The 17,944-nt window shown below is 38.6% G+C and overlaps 1 protein-coding gene across 7 annotated transcripts in view; it reads right to left on the bottom strand.

Annotated features, from left to right (window-relative positions):
* The window catches only part of MORC1 (MORC family CW-type zinc finger 1), a 351,409-nt gene that overhangs the window by 115,400 nt on the left and 218,065 nt on the right, over positions 1 to 17,944 (bottom strand). The window lies entirely within an intron of this gene.

Here is a 17,944-nt window from a genome sequence, read left to right as displayed (position 1 = left end):
GCAATAGAAAAGATACTTTTCATTAAAGCTATCAGCCCAGAAGGACAAAACCGCCTCAAATATACAAAACAATCCCCCTGCTCAAATATAACAAAATGAATCTAGGCCCACATGAATGAAATACATTTCCATGAAGTTACTGCAAACAGAGAAATACAATAAAATGTTTCATTTGCTTTAAAAATTATGAACAAGAAACATAAAACTTCACTCTGTAAGTGCAATTAAGTGTTAAAATAAGTATTAATGGCCAGCTGAGGGGAGAAGTCTGATAACATGATAAGTGAAAAAGAAAAGAGAAAAATAAAGGGTGGAAAGGCAATAAAATGGGAGCAGAAACAACATAAATAGCCTATGAAGAAAACTACCCTTGTAAAACAGCACATTGTTGAGAAGTCGCTGAGTTGCTGTATAACAACAACTCCAGGGACCTTCTATATTAAAGTCTACTTGTGAACTGTAAATCCTCTCCAATTAGACAAGAAATAAAGATCAAAAACAGGCCCAGCCATGCTTAAGAAGTAGTGCTCTTCATCTCCTGGGTGCTAGAAAAGTCTACAAGGGAAGGGCTACAAGGCACAAATAGAAAGCAGGGAGCAGTAAACCTATCATTTTTATAATCCTACCTCAGTCCAGAGGGAGACAAGTTGGTGGAAAGGAAATATAAAGCCTGTTGAGAGGTGGCTGCTCAATGGGGTCACATTATTGGCAATTACTCAGTAAGAAAGAACCGAGCTCCAAGGAATTTACAAAAATGAAGACGAAATCCATAGGCAGTCCAAGGATTTCCTGGTTGGTTATAAGTTCCTCCAAGCAGGATCTGAAGCTCATTATGAAGTCAGGAATTTCTATTAGTTGTTTAAAAAGAAAGCCTTCAGTAGAATTTCCCAATATAAATTACGTAAAGGTATCTAGTCCATGGCTATTACTCCATAAATACAAGTGCAGCTTTAATGTGACACGAAAGGCTATCTGCGTGACTACAGTAATGTAGTCAATTATTAGTATACCAGAAGCTGCACAGTCAAGTAAGTCCTCCCCTGTTAAGAGAGAAAAAAAAGTCACCTTGGGACACTATAAAAATTCTGAGGACTTCTGCCATTATTCAAATCCTTTCTGGATCTCCTGATTTGAAATTGCCCTTACAGCTAGAAGCTCCTTCTTTTGACTCTCCTCAAAGCTAACACTTCTTTGTCATTTGAAGGTAAAAGTCAAAAGTAATTCAGAGACAAGTTGGAGAATTTGAGAAATCTGGTGAGAGATCCAACTGGGTTAGACAAGTTTTGGTTAAAAAAATATTATACAAATATAAAATAAGGACACTAATATGTCTACTTCTTAACAGGTCACTTCTTTACTCATTCCATTAATATTTATAGGTAAATATTCATAGCATGTTTGCTGGGGATCCTCAAGACCTCCCCTACGTGAGGAAGATGCGCTAGAAGGTCTCACGGGACTTAGCATGTAATTGTATTCATGGCTAAGCTTTATCACGGTGACGAAGTAAGGATATACAATGGCTCCTATGGAAAAGAGAGGTGATGTCTGGAGGAATCCTCGTGTGGCTTTCCTGTGTTCTCCCCCTCATGAAGGGTCACAGAGAGAATACTCTTTCCCCAGCTATGAAAACGTAGCAACGTATGTGTGATGCTTCTGCCTCAGGAAGCCCATTAGCGACTCTGGGCCCTCAAGGCTTTTTCATCATTGTTTGTTCTTTGCTTCTGTTTTTGTTTTTGTCTTTTTACTGGGGCTGGTCATATAAACACCCTCTGCCTAGCATGTATAAAAATTCCAGAGTCCCAGAAAAAAAAGTAGATTTTCAGCATATATCATGTTATTTGCACAGTCTGGACACAGTGAGCCACCTTCACCTGTTACAGAAAGTTTTATATCAGTGAGGGGAACTGTTTACCAGCCAAGGGCCAATCTTGCAAGCAAGACTTCTAGCATTAACCCTTTTCTACACACACACCTACTTTTTTTTTTTTTTTTTTTTTTGCGATACGCGGGGCTCTCACTGCTGTGGCCTCTCCCGTTGCGGAGCACAGGCACCGGACACACAGGCTCAGCGGCCACGGCTCATGGCGCAGCTGCTCCACGGCATGTGGGATCCTCCTGGACCGGGGCACGAACCCGTGTCCCCTGCATCGGCAGGTGGACTCTCAACCACTGCGCCACCAGGGAAGCCCCCACACACCTACTTTTGAAAGTTCCTATTTACTTGTGACAAAGAGAACAGCAATACTTCTTATGCTATTATCATGTCAGTGATAGAAAGACAAAGAAGGCTAAATATGACATCTGTATATGAAACAGGCTTCCCAATGTCACTTTCAAACGTCTTTATGTGATACATAAGGTCCTTCATGATCTGGACCCCACTTAACTCTCCAGCCTCGTCTCCTGCCAGTTTCAGTCTAGCCATTTAGGACCACTTCAGTTCTCCAGATATGGGGTCATGCTTTCTTACCCCCAAGCCTTGACACATTCAATTCTGTGGCCATTTTCAGTGAGCTGCTCTTCACGCTTCAGATCGCACTTCCTCTCAAAGCCTTCCCTCACTCCCCAAGATTGGGTGAGTCACTCTCCGGTGCTCCCCTCCTTTTTCTGTGGCCCCCTCCACAGCACTTGCCGCTTTGTGGTGTCGTTGACTGTTTACTTACTTGTATCTCCATCAGGCTGTACCCTCCATGAGGCTAGCATCCTCACCAATAAACATTTGTTGAATAAATGATAATTATTCAGGACTTCCTTGGCTTAATTTAAAACAAACAACAGAGGGTTCCCTATACAAGACTTTTTAATGACTGATCATCTTCAGTGATGATGTTACCAGTGTTTACAAATAAAGCCACCCACTGGGGAAACTGAGATACAAATGTACTCTGTCATCATGGTATCTTCAGAAGATCTAAGAAAAAATATAGTGTTACTCTCCATCATGCAGGAGCTGCTTCATAGATCTTCTCCAAGAGGTGTTCGTCTCTTGTTTCCTCCTAAATGTCTTTTCCAACCTAAAGTTTTCCAGAAGTATCCATATTTCTCTCTCTTTGTCTGTATCATCTTTCTCTCTTACTTTCTATTTAACTGTCTATAATAAACTGAGAAAAGAAGAGAGCAAGCTCCCTAACACACACACACACACACACACACACACACACACACACACACACACACACACACACCGTCATGTGACAGACTTGAGAAGGGAAAATTTTCAGGCAGAAACTGGCTTTATAGTCTGTGGAATATGATAGAGGAGCTGGGGTAATCTATGTGCTTGTCCCCTACTCAGCGATGGGTATTCTCAAAAAGTCTCAAATTTAGCCTCCAGCTGTGGCTGTGGCCTCTGTGTGGCCTCTCTCTTCTCCCAGACTAATCACCCTGTCCTCCTGCTGTTGCTCCATATGTGGCATATCATGGGTGGATTGGTGTGTTGGGACCACCAAACTATGTTAAGGGTAGGAGAGGGTCCAGAAAGAGGGGTCTCATGACCAAGGTCAAATCTCCTTTACCTACCAATTCAGATTCTCTGTGGCTGGAGTCTGAGAATGTGAATTTTTTTTAAACTATCCAGGTGTTTCTTTAACTCTACCAGTTTTAAGAACCATTGCCTAGTAGACCTACTGGACAGGGTAGTATGTAAAGCAGTTTTCCTGAAAGAAGGGAGCAGAACAATCGCTTGAAGGTGTTTGGACCTAGGACACCCTCCATATTTATCTACACTGGGTACACAGACAACAGACTCCCATCCAGTCCAACCACTGAGCTACCTTCCATAGTTGAGAAAACAACTCTAAAATCTGGGCACCAGACTAAATTAGATCCCTTTTGGAGTATCTCTGAAGTGTCATATTTCTATTCATGAAAATACTGTATACTATAACCAAAACTGGTTTATAATTTTCTAAATTTATTGCTAAAATCCCTATAAAATCTCTGAAGAGGTCTTGAAGTTGAAATTAACAAGGCCTATATTATCTTGAATATAAAGAAGTGCGTAAAGATTTTTAACTAGTTTAAGTTCTGAACTATAAAGGGCCTAACCAAATTTAATCTCAGGGTAGATTATACCTAAGAGAAATGTCAACTCGAAGAGGCAATTTAAAAGAAAAGTTATAAGCTGCGCAAAGTAATGAAAGTGTTTCTGCCATAACCATAGTATGGCAAGCACTACATTATAACAAGCTGAAGCTGTGACTTTTGATGTGTTCCTAGCCAGCTCAGTTAAGACATAAACTAGAGACATTATGGAATGCTGCCCAATGACTGTCAATTTAGAAACACACTGGCAACATGACACCTAATTTCAAAACATTACTTAGCACAAAATTTCAACTCCATTACTCCGTATTATATCATTACTTTTGGATGGATTCCTCTAGTTGCCTGAGATCCTGAGCCATGATGGATTCCAGGGGCAAGAAAGGCCCTTTTGATAACAGCCAATTCCATGACATGCCTTTTTTTTTTTTTACTAGAGTCCGTGGTTTCTTCCATTTTTTCATAAAGTTGAATATGTTAAGAAGATATTAAGTAATTGAAAACAACATGGGCAAAAGGAAATTGCATACATAACAGACCAAGTGAAATGGTCATATGATCCTGGCCCCCCAAAAGGGAATCAGGAAAAATGTTATAGGAGTGATCAAGCCTTCACAGTTTGGAAGTCAAAAAAGATTTCAAAGGTAACAGAAGCACTTTACAAAATTTCCTAAAACTCCCCCTCTCATCCTAATAAAGGTCCCCAGTGATCTTCAGGGATGGAGGACAGTAGAACCCACTACGGAAAGTGCCAGCACCTTCCAATGAAAGTATCTGCAATATCCTTAGAAAATTACCTAGACATTGACATTCAATTCGGTTTACCTTAATTCATCTGTTACTTGCTATGTACCAGGCACTGAGTTAGTTTACAGAGCATTATAGTAAGTGCTAGAAAGAAGTGCTATGGGAGAAGAAGAATGGACAGAATTAAAATGCACTGAGAACTTCCACATGCCCAGTACTGTGCCTCTTCTATTTCTACAGTATTCGTATTAAGTAGATGATGCAATAGCCTCATCCTGTAGATGAGAACACTGAAGTTCAGAGACCACAAATAACTTATCATTAGAATGAAAGCTCTCTCAACAGAATTCAAGCCACTTGGGGGCAGAGATATTTGTTTTCTTCCCTGATATATCCCCAGATCCTAAAGCAAGGCCTGATACTTACACTCAATAAATATCCACTGAATGAGTGAATGTAAAATGAATCTATCTATAGTCCGTTTCTCAGTGGAAGAACCAGAATTTGAGACCAGTTCTAAGTGACTACAAAGTTCATGCTTTTTATAATGTACCTACTGCCTCCAAGGCTGAGTGGCTGGATGCACAGCACTGCTGCAGAGTGGTGGGAATTAGTGGACGGGCTCAGGCAGCCTCCATCCACAGCCTGTAAGCCTGAGGTTCTGGCTCCTTCAACTCCATCCACAGAACAGGATTCAAGGATATGGTGCCCATATTTTCTAATTCTGTATGGACTTTACAAAGAATATATGATATGGCATTAGACTGCAAATGCTGCCCATTCATTCAATTAACCCTAATGTCTCTGCTGACAGACCATGACATCATATAAAGGAATCTTTTTTTAAAAATCAAAGACATAGCTAGAATCAAGTTGGTAGACTTAGAACACATACTAGTGTCCTGCTGAAATCCAAGGAAGAATAGTAAGGATGCTTGGGTGCGTAGAGAGGAATGAGAAAAAGGGGAAAGAAGATCAGAGAAATATAGGTGACTAATATGCAGGATGCTGCAGAACACTGTACAGACATTGACTTTTTTCTCTGCGTGAAATGGGAAGTCACTGGAGAATTCTATACAGAGACTGTTTAAAAGACTACTCTGGCTGCTACAGAGGAGCAAGGGTAGAATAGTTTTTACAGGGCCAAGGGTGGACGCAGGAAGACCAGTCGACCAGTGGGAGGACTTCTGCAATAATCCAGGTGAGATATGAGGGTAGCCTGGACCAGGAACATAGCAGCAGAGGAGATGATAAGTGGTTGGATCTGGATCTATTTGAAGGCAGAGCCCATATGAAAGTAATAAGTTACAAGAGTCCTCCAACTGCTGAGTATGAAGAATTAGAGAAAGCCAAGACCCACATTAAGGAATTATTAAAGGTAAGAGAAAATCCTAAAAGCTATGCACAGGAAAAATGAGCATTACAAAATTTTAATAATTACATCTTCATCAGACTTCTCACTAACAACATGGATTCAAGAAGTCAAACAAGTAGTAAGTACTGAGAAAAACAATTTTTAAACCAATATTCCTTTATCCATTTAAATACTGAGGTACAAAGGGGAAATAAAGGTACGTTTTTTTGAATTTTATTTTATTTTTTTTATACAGCAGGTTCTTATTAGTTACCTATTTTATACATATTAGTGTATATATGTCAATCCCAATCTCCCAATTCATCCCACAACCAGCCCCCACTTTCCCCCCTTGGTTTCTTCTCTACATCTGTGTCTCTATTCCTGCCTTGCAAAACAGTTCATCACTACCATTTTTCTGGATTCCACATATATGCGTTAATATACGAAATTTGTTTTTCTTTCTGACTTACTTCACTCTGTATGACAGTCACTAGGTCCATCCACATCTCTACAGATGACCCAATCTCGTTCCTTTTTATGGCTGAGTAATATTCCATTGTATATATGTACCACATCTTCCTTATCCATTCATCTGTTGATGGGCATTTAGGTTGCTTCCATGTCCTGCCTATTGTAAAGACTACTGCAATAAATATTGGGGTGCATGTGTCTTTTTGAATTATGGTTTTCTCTGGATATATGCCCAGTAGTGGGATTGCTGGATCATATGGTAATTCTATTTTTAGTTTTTTAAGGAACCTCCATACTGTTCTCCATAGTGACTGTATCAATTTACATTCCCATTAACTGTACAAGAGGGTTCCCTTTTCTCCACACCCTCTCCAGCATTTGTTGTTTGTAGATTTTCTGATGATGCCCATTCTAACCGGTGTGAGGTGATACCTCACTGTAGTTTTGATTTGCATTTCTCTAATGATTAGTGACGTTGAGCAGCTTGTCATGTGCCTCTTGGCCATGTGTATGTCTTCTTTGGAGAAATGTCTATTTAGGTCTTCCAGCCATTTTTTGATTGGGTTGTTTGTTTTTTTAATATTGAGCTGCATGAGCTGTTTATATATTGAGGAGATTAATTCTTTCCCCATTGATTTGTTAGCAAATATTTTCTCCCATTCTAAGGGCTGTCTTTTCATTTTGTTTATACTTTCTTTGCTGTGCAAAAGCTTTTAAGTTTCATTAGGTTGCATTTTTTTTTTATTTCCATTACTCTAGGAGGTGGGTCAAAAAAGATCTTGCTGTGACTTATGTCAAAGAGTGTTCTTTGTATGTTTTCCTCTAAGAGTTTTATAGTGCCCACTCTTACATTTAGGTCTTTAATCCATTTTGAGTTTATTTTTGTACATGGTGTTAGAGAGTGTTCTAAATTCATTCTTTAACATCTAGCTGTCCAGTTTTCCCAGCCCCACTTATTGAAGAGACTGTCTTTTCTCCATTGTATATCCTTACTCCCTTTGTCATAGATTAATTGAGCATAGGTGTGTGGGTTTATCTCTGGGCTTTCTATCCTGTTCCATTGATCTATATTTCTGTTTTTGTGCCAGTACCATATTGTCTTGATTACTGTAGCTTTGTAGTATACTCTGAAGTCAGAGAGTCTGATTCCTCCAGTTCCGTTTCTTTCCCTCAAGATTGCTTTGGCTATTCAGGGTCTTTTGTGTCCCTATACAAATTTTAAGATTATTTGTTCTAGTTCTATAAAAAATGCCATTGGTAATTTGATAGAGATTGCATTGAATCTGTAGATTGCCTTGGGTAGTACAGTCATTTTCACAATACTGATTCTTCCAATTCAAGAACATGGTATATCTCTCCATCTGTTTGTGTCACCTTTGATTTCTTTTATCAGTGTCTTATAATTTTCTTTATACAGGTCTTATGTCTCCCTAGGTATGTTTATTCCTAGGTATTTTATTCTTACTGTTGCAGTGGTAAACAGGAGTGTTTCCTTAATTTCTCTTTCAGATTTTTCATTATTAGTGTAAAGGAATGCAAGAGATTTCTGTGCATTAATTTTGTATCCTGCAACTTTACCAAATTCATTAATTAGCTCTAGTAGTTTTCTGGTGGCATCTTTAGGATTCTCTATGTATAGTATCATGTCATCTGCAAACAGTGACAGCTTTACTTCTTCTTTTCCAATTTCTGTTCCTTTTATTTCTTTTTCTTCTCAGACTGCCATGGCTAGGACTTCCAAAAGTCCTAGTCTCTGCTGAATAATAGTGGTGAGAGTGGGCAACCTTGTCTTGTTCCTGATCTTAGAGGAAATGCTTTCCGTTTTTCACCACTGTGAATGATGTTTGCTGTGGATTTGTCGTATATGGCCTTTATTATGTTGAGGTAGGTACCCTCTGTGCCCATGTTCTGGAGAGTTCTTATCGTAAATCGGTGTTGAATTTTGTCAAAAGCTATTTCTGCATCTATTGAGATGATCATATGGTTCTTCTCCTTCAATTTGTTAATATGGTGTATCACATTGATTGATTTGCATATATTGAAGAATCCTTGCATCTCTGTAATAAATCCCAATTGATCATGGTGTATGATCCTTTTAATGTGTTGTTGGATTCTGTTTGCTAGTATTTTGTTGAGGATTTTTGCATCTATATCCATCAGTGATATTGGTCTGTACATTTATTTTTTTGTAGTATCCTTGTCTGGTTTTGGTATCAGGGTGATGGTCACCTCGTAGAATGAGTTTGAGAGTATTCCTTCCTCTGTGATTTTCTGGAAGAGTTTGAGAAAGATGGGTGTTAGCACTTCTCTAAATGTTTGATAGAATTCACCTGTGAAGCAATCTGGTCCTGGACTTCTGTTTGTTGGCAGATTTTTAATCACAGTTTCAACTTCACTACTTGTGACTGGTCTGTTCATATTTTCTATTTCTTCCTGGTACAGTCTTGGAAGGCTATACCTTTCTAAAATTTGGTCCATTTCTTCCAGATTGTCCATTTTATTGGCATAAAGTTGCTTGTAGTAGTCTCTTAGGATGCTTTGTATTTTGCAGTGTCTGTTGTAACTTCTGCTTTTTCATTTCTAATTTTATTGATTTAAGTCCTCTCCCTCTTCTTCTTGATGAGTCTGGGTAAAGGTTTATAAATTTTGTTTATCATTTCAAAGAACCAGTTTTATTTTTACTGATCTTTGGTATTGTTTTGTTTCTATTTCATTTATTTCTGCTCTGATCTTTATGATTTCTTCTGTTCTACTAACTTTGGGTCTTGTTTCTTCTTCTTTCTCTGGTTACTTTAGATGTAAGGTTAGATTGTTTATTTGAGATTTCTCTTGTTTCTTGAGGTAGGATGGTATTGCTATATACTATCCTCTTAGAACTGCTTTTGCTGCATTCCCTAGGTATTGGATCATCATGTTTTCATTGTCATTTGTCTCTAGGTATTTTTTAATTTCCTCTTTGATGTCTTCAGTTATCTCTTGGTTATTTAGTACCATATTGTTTAGCCTCCATGTGTTTGTGGTTTTTACAGTTTTTTCCCTGTAATTGATATCTAATCTCATAGCATGGTCGTTGGAAAAGATGCTTGATATGATTTCAATTTTCTTAAATTTATGGAGGCTTGATTTGTGACCCAAGATGTGGTCTCTCCTGGAGACTGTTCCATGTGCACTTGAGAAGAAAATGTAATCTGCTGTTTTCAGATGGAATGTCCTATAAATATCAATTAAATCTATCTGGTCTATTGTGTCATTTAGAGCTTGTGTTTCCTTATTTAGTTTCTGCCCGGATGATCTGTCCATTGTTGTAAATGAGTTGTTAAAAGTCCCCCACTATTACTGTGTTACTGTCAATTTCCTCTTTTATAGCTGTTAGCAGTTGCCTTATGTATTGAAGTGCTCCTATGTTGGGTGCATATATATTTATAATTGTTGTATCTTCTTCTTGGATTGATTCCTTGATCATTATGTAGGGATCAATAATAAGATTGATCATATGATATGATCATATAATATATTGATCATATAATATAATCATAATGATGTATGTAATACAACATACATCATACATTATTACGTATGCATCCCTTCCTTGTCTCTTGTAACATTCTTTTTTTTAAGTTCTATTTTGTCTGATATGAGTATTGCTACTCCAGCTTTCTTTGGATTTCCATTTGCATCGAGTATCTTTTTCCATCCACTAAATTTCAGTCTGTAAGTGTCCCTAGGTGTGAAGTGGGTCTCTTGTAGACAGCATATATATGGGTCTTGCTTTTGTATCCATTTAGCGAGCCTGTGTCTTTTGGTTGGAGCATTTAATCCATTAACATTTAAGGTAATTATCAATCTGTATATACCTATTACCATTTTCTTAATTGTTTTGCATTTGTTTTTGTAGGTCCTCTTCTTCTCTTGTGTTTCCCACTCAGAAAAGATCCGTTAGCATTTGTTGTAGAGGTGGTGGTGCTGAATCCTCTTAGCGTTTGCTTGTCTGTAAAGCTTTTGATTTCTCCATCGAATCTGAATGAGATCCTTGTCAGGTAGATTAACCTTGGTTGTAGGATCTTCCCCTTCATCACTTTAAATATATCATGCTACTCCCTTCTGGCATGTAGAGTTTCTGCTGAGAAATCAGCTGTTAACCTTATGGGAATTCCCTTCTATGTTATTTGTCATTTTTCCCTTGTTGCTTTTAATAAATTTTGTCTTTAATTTTTGTCAATTTGATTACTATGTGTCTCAGCGTGTTTCTCCTTGGGTTTATCCTGCCTGAGACTCTCTGCGCTTCCTGGACTTGGATGGCTATTTCCTTTCCCATGTTAGGGAAGTTTTCAACTATAATCTCTTCAAATATTTTCTTGGGTCCTTTCTCTCTCTCTTCTCCTCCTGGGACCCCTGTAATGGGAATGTTAGTGCACTTAATGTTGTCCCAGAGGTCTCTTAGGCTGTCTTCATTTCTTTTCATTCTTTTTTCTATATTCTGTTCTGCGGCAGTGAATTCCACCATTCTGTCTTCCAGGTCACTTGTCCGTTCTTCTGCCTCAGTTATTCTCCTATTGATTCCTTCTAGTGTATTTTTCATTTCACTTATTAAATTGTTCATTTCTGTTTATTTGTTCTTTAATTCTTCTAGGTGTTTGCTAAACATTTCTTGCATATTCTCAGTCTTTGCCTCCATTCTTTTTCTGAGGTCCTGGATCATCTCCACTATCATTATTCTGAATTCTTTTTCTGGAAGGTTGCCTATCTCCCTTTATTTAGCTGTTTTTCTGGGGTTTTACCTTGTTCCTTCATCTGGTACATAGTCCTCTGCCTTTTCATTTTGTCTATGTTTTTGTGAATGTGGTTTTCGTTCCACAGGCTGCAGGATTGTAGTTCTTGCTTCTGCTGTCTGCCCTCTGGTCAATGAGGCTACCTAAGAGGCTTGTGCAAGCTTCCTGATGGGAGGGACTGGTGGTGAGTAGAGCTGGGTGTTTCTCTGGTGGGAAGAGCTCAGTAAAACTTTAATCCACTTGTCTGCTGATGGATGGGGCTGAGTCCCCTCCCTGTTGGTTGTTTGGCCTGAGGCAACCCAGCACTGGAGCCTACGGGCTCTTTTGTGGGGCTATTGGCGGACTCCAGAAGGGCTCACGCCAAGGAGCACTTCCCAGAACTTCTGCTGCCAGTGTCCTGCTCCCTGCCATGGGCCACAGACACCCCCTGCCTCTAGCGGGTAGGAGACCCTCCTACACTACTAGCAGGTAGGTCTGGTTCAGTCTCCTAAGGGTCACTGCTCCTTCCCCCTGGGTCCTGGTGGGCACACTACTTTGTGTGTGCCCTCCAAGGGTGGAGTCTCTGTTTCCCCTAGTCCTGTCAAAGTCTTGCAATCAAATCCCGCTAGCCTTCAAAGTCTAATTCTCTGGGAATTCTTCCTCCCATTGCCGGACCCCCAGGTTGGGAAGCCTGACGTAGGGCTCAGAACCTTCACTCCACTGTGTGGACTTGGTGTGGTATAACTGTTCTCCAGTTTGTGAGTCCCCCACCTAGCAGTTATGGGATTTGATTTTATTGTGATTGTTCCCCTTCTACCATCTCATTGTGGCTTCTCCTTTGTCTTTGGATGTGGGGTATCTTTTTTGGTGAGTTCCAGTGTCTTCCTGTCAATGACTGTTCAACAGTTAGTTGTGATTCTGGTGCTCTCACAAGAGGGATTGAGCCCACGTCCTTCTACTCTGCCATCTTGAACCAATCCCCCTCAATAAAGGCACTTTTATGGATATAAAGCTTCCATAAATTTACCTCCAATAGACTCTGTTGTAATTATTTGAGAACATAATCCAGTAAATTAACCAATAAAGAAGATACGGTGTGGAAGATTTTGTGGTAAGCAAAAAAAAAATTTCTTAATCTTATAATTTAGTCTAAATAATTACTTATGCAGGGTGTGATAAAAATATTGTAAAAATTTGTAAATAAATTTAATATAAAATAATTTTAAAAGAAGGAACTGGTAAGGAAGAGAAATAAAAGAGCATACTAAGGCCTCTTTGTGAGATGATATAGATACTGATTAACTGTAAACTTTAATAAGAAAACTATATATAAGTTTATATATGTTTATTTAAGATGTAAAGATAATCCACTGAAAGAACAGAATGGAATGTATAATTTTTCAAACATGGAATAGAAAATAAATGAATATTCCTCCTTGAGAAAAAAAATCACATCTCAACCAATCTGACAAAAGGGGAGAAAGGAAAAATAAAGCAGAACAAAATAAAACAAATAAAAAACAAGTGTAAACAAATAACAACCAAGGAAGCAAAGAAAAATGAAACATAAAATAAGAAGGCAGTGTAATTCCAACCATATCAGATGTCATTATAAATGTGAATTAGACAAATTTCCTATTAAAAGATAGATGCATTTAGACTGAGTAGGAAATCTAGTTTTATAACACTTATATGAGGCAGACCAAAAACAAAGTAACACTGTTGTTAGTAAAGCAGTGGTAAAACATATAGTAAGAAGAAGTTAACTAAAAGAAAGAGAGCATAGGTTAATCCTAGACAAAAGTAGAATCAAAGTTATTGGAAAGCATTAGCTGGAACATAAAGGGATATTTTAAATTAATAAAAGGTTCACTTAAGCAAAATGAGATATGTGCCACAAATCTAATGACTCAGAAAAATATACAGCAAATACTAATAGAAGTACAAGAAACATGGACATATTTATAGGCACTTCAGAGATTCTAACACACTTCTCTCAGAAATCGAGGGATTAAGGGGGAAAAAAGATATGGAAGGTTTGAATAACTTAATTTGAAAGCTTGATGTATCAGAATCTCACCTTATCAGAGTGTCACATTTTTTCCAATGTTTAAAACATTAGGTCACAAGAAAATCTCAGCAGATTTCAAAGACCAGATATAATACAGGCTACATTCTCTGATCACCATATAATAAAATTAGGACAATAAGAAAAAGGATATTTGATATGTCCCAATATAACTCTTGTAGATATTTTAAATATTTTTAAAAATAATTTTTGAGCTAAAGAGAAAATACAATGGAATTTATAAATTATTTAAAAATAAGCAACAATGATAGTTCTACATTTTGAAATCTGTATAATATAGCCATATGCAGGGGGTAAATAAGAGCCTTAATTGTTTAGATTAGAAAATGAAGCAATTATACTCCAATAAAGATCTATTTAAAAAAAAGTAAAAATATATATGAAAAAAAGAAAATGAGATTGAAAGTGAACAGATAAAATACACACCTCAAGGAAATAGAAAGAAGGGAAATAAATCCAAAAAATATGTAAAAAAAATTTTTAATTTAAAATTAACATAAACCTAATGGACTTAATAAGGAGAATCCAAAATTGTTTTATTTTTAAAGACAGTTGAAACAATTAAATATCTCTAGCAAGAAAAAGAAATGGCATAACTACATGATAAAAGAAGTAAAAGTGGGCTTCCCTGGTGGCACAGTGGTTAAGACTCTGCCTGCCAACGTAGGGGACATGGGTTCAAGCCCTGGTCCAGGAAGATCCCACATGCCACGGAACAACTAAGCCCACGCACCACAACTACTGAGCCTGCGCTCTAGAGCCCACGAGCCACAACTACTGAAGCATGTGCACCTAGAGCCTGTGCTCTGCAACAAGAGAAGCCATCACAGTGAGAAGCCCTTGCACAGCAACGAAGAGTAGCCACAGCTCGTCACAACTAGAGAAAGCCCACGCACAGCAATGAAGACCCAACACAGCCAAAAAATAAATAAAAAAAATAAAATTTAAAAAAAGAAGTAAAAGTGGACACAACTATAAGATTTGAGGAAAATAGAAATTTTATAAGAATATTTTCTGTAAAACACCATATCAACAAATTTGAAAATCTAAATAAAATGAATATTTTTATAAGAAGTTATAAGTGATAAATTTGGCCCAAGAATTTTAAAATTTGAATAGATTAACAGTTATAACACAATTGAAAAGTATTGAATGTAAAAAGGAAGTAACAGGACCACAGATTTTTCAGGGAACTTCTACAAAACCTATAGGTAAACTAATGATTCATTTTACATAAACACTTCCAAATCAATAAAAGAGGTAAAATACTTCACAACTTATTCTACTATAGTCTATATACACCAATACTAAATAAGACAAGGATAATAAAAGCATAATTATCGCCAGTCTCATGTGTAAACATAAAAGCAAAAAATATTAAATAAAATACTAGCAAAATCAACACAGTGAATAATACATCATAAACTAGTTGGGTTTATTTGGGCAATGCAAAGATGGTTCCACATCATAAACTCTAATATAATAATACACTGCTCTAACAGATTAAAGGAGAAAAACAAAACTAAATCACCTCAATAGATATCAGAAAGCATTAGACAAAAATTTAATACCCATTTCCTGATGTGAAAAATAAATAAAAGGTACTCAGTATACTAGGAATAACTGACTTCCTCAGTTTGACAAAAGACATTGATTTGAAGGAAGAATAACTAGAACAAGTATCACACCTAATGGTCAAACGTAAAAGAACCCCACTGAGACAAAAACAAGACAAAAAAGCATGTCTTCTATTACCACTTCTATTTAACTAGCTAATTAGTTAAAACAGGAAAAACAGAAATAAGTATAAGTAACAGAAATGAAGACAAACCAGCACTATTTGAAAATACAAACGATATAGAAAATTTAACTGAAAACTATTAGAATAAAATGGTTCAGTAAATGTTGAGATATAAAATCAATGGGCAGGGCTTCCCTGGTGGCACAGTGGTTGAGAGTCCACCTGCCAATGCAGGGCACATGGGTTTGTGCCCTGGTCTGGGAAGATCCCACATGCCGCGGAGCGGCTAGGCCCGTGAGCCATGGCCGCTGAGCCTGCATGTCCAGAGCCTGTGCTCTGCAACTGGAGAGGCCGCAACAGTGAGAGGCCCACGTACCGCAAAAAAAAAAAACTGGGCAGGGACTTCCCTGGTGGCGCGGTAGTTAAGACTCCGAGCTCCCAATGCAGGGGGCCCAGATTCGATCACTGGTCAGGGAACTAGAACCCACAGGCATGCCACAACTAAGAGTTTACATGCCATAACTAAGGAGCCAGCGAGCTACAACTAAGGAGCCAACGAGCCATAACTAGGAGCCCGCCTACCGCAACTATGACCTGGCAAAACCAAATAAATAAGTATATAAATAAAATATTTTAAAAATTAAAAAAAAATAAAATCAACAGGCAAAAAGTCAATGGCATTCCCAACTGTACACTAATAAATAAAAAATCCAAAAAAGAAATGGAGAAAAAAAAAGTCTTATTTGCATGCCAAGAAGAGTCACAAAATACCTATGCATAAACATAACAAGAAATATACAGGGCTTCCCTGGTGGTGTAGTGGTTGAGAGTCCGCCTGCCGATGCAGGGGACACGGGTTCGTGCCCCAGTCCAGCAAGATACCACATGCCGCAGAGCGGCTAGGCCCATGAGCCATGGCTGCTGAGCCTGTGCATCTGGAGCCTGTGCTCCGCAATGGGAGAGGCCACAACAGTGAGGGGCCCGCGTACCACAAAAAAAAAAAAGAAATATACAAAAGAAGACTGGTTTAAGATGGCAGAGTAGAAAGACGTGCTCTCAATCCCTCTTGCGAGAGCACCGGAATTACAACTAACTGCTGAACAATTATCCACAGGAAGACACTGGAAGTCACCAAAAAAGATACCCCACATCCAAAGACAAAGGAGAAGCCACAATGAGACAGTAGGAGGGACACAATCACAATAAAAGCAAATCCCATAACTTCTGGGTGGGTGACTCACAAACTGGAGAACACTTATACCACAGAAGTCCACCACTGGAGTGAAGGTTCTGAGCCCCACGTCAGGCTTCCCAACCTGGGGGTCCGGCAATGGGAGAAGGAATTCCAAGAGAATGAGATTTTGAAGGCTAGCGGGATTTGATTGCAAGATTTCAACAGGACTGGGGGAAACAAGACTCCACTCTTGGAGTGCACACACAAAGTAGTGGGCACATCAGGACCCAGAGAAAGGAGCAGTGACCCCATAGGAGACTGAACCAGACCTACCTGCTAGTGTTGGAGGGTCTCCTGCAGAGGCCAGGGGTGGCTGTGAGTCACTGCAGGGATAAGGACACTGGCAGCAGAAATTCTGGGAAGTATTCCTTAGCGTGAGCTCCCCGAGAGTCTGCCATAAGCCCCACTAAAGAGCCTGGGTATGCTCCAGTGTTGAGTCGCCTCAGGCCAAACAACCAAAAGGGAGGGAACCCAGCCCCATCCATCAGCAGACAAGCAGATTAAGGTTTTACTGAGCTCTGCCCACCAGAGCAACACCCAGCTCTACCCACCACCAGTCCCTCCTATCAAGAAACTTTCACTATCCTCATAGATAGCCTCATTCACCAGAGGGCAGACACAGAAGCAAGAAGAACTACAATCCTGCAGCCAGTGGAACAAAAACCACATTCACAGAGAGATAGACAAGATGAAAAGGGAGAGGACTATGTACCAGATGAAGGAACAAGATAAAACCCCAGAAAAACAACTAAATGAAGTGGAGACAGGCAACCTTCCAGAAAAAGAATTCAGAATAATGATAGTGAAGATGATCCAGGACATCGGAAAAAGAATGGAGGCAAAGATCGAGAAGATGCAAGAAATGTTTAACAAAGAGCTAGAAGAATTAAAAAGCAAACAAACAGAGATGAACAATGCAATAACTGAAATGAAAAATACACTAGAAGGAATCGATAGCAGAATAACTAAGGCAGAAGAACGGATAAGTGACCTGGAAGACAGAATGGTGGAATTTACCACTGCATAACTGAATAAAGAAAAAAGAATGAAAAGAAATGAAGACAGCCTAAGAGACATCTGGGACAACATTAAACACAACATTTGCATACAGGGGTCCTAGAAGGAGAAGAGAGAGAGAAAGGACTAGAGAAAATATTTGAAGAGATTATAGTTGAAAACTTCCCTAACATGGGAAAGGAAATAGCCACCCAAGTCCAAGAAGTGCAGAGAATCCCACACAAGATAAACCAAGGAGAAACACGCTGAGACACACAGTAATCAAACTGACAAAAATTAAAGACAAAGAAAAATTATAGAAAGCAACAAGGGAAAAATGACAAATAAGACACAAGGGAACTCCCATAAGGTTAACAGCTGATTTCTCAGCAGAAACTCTACAAGCCAGAAGGGAATGGCATGACATATTTAAAGTGATGAAAGGGAAGAACCTACAACCAAGACTACCATACCCAGCAAGGATCTCATTCATACTCAGTGGAGAAATAAAAAG

This window comes from Stenella coeruleoalba (assembly GCF_951394435.1).
Source record: "Stenella coeruleoalba genome assembly, chromosome: 5".
Classification (NCBI taxonomy): Eukaryota; Metazoa; Chordata; class Mammalia; order Artiodactyla; family Delphinidae; genus Stenella; species Stenella coeruleoalba.
Note: the sequence above shows the minus strand (reverse complement) of the source record. Positions and strands in the feature narration are given on the sequence as shown.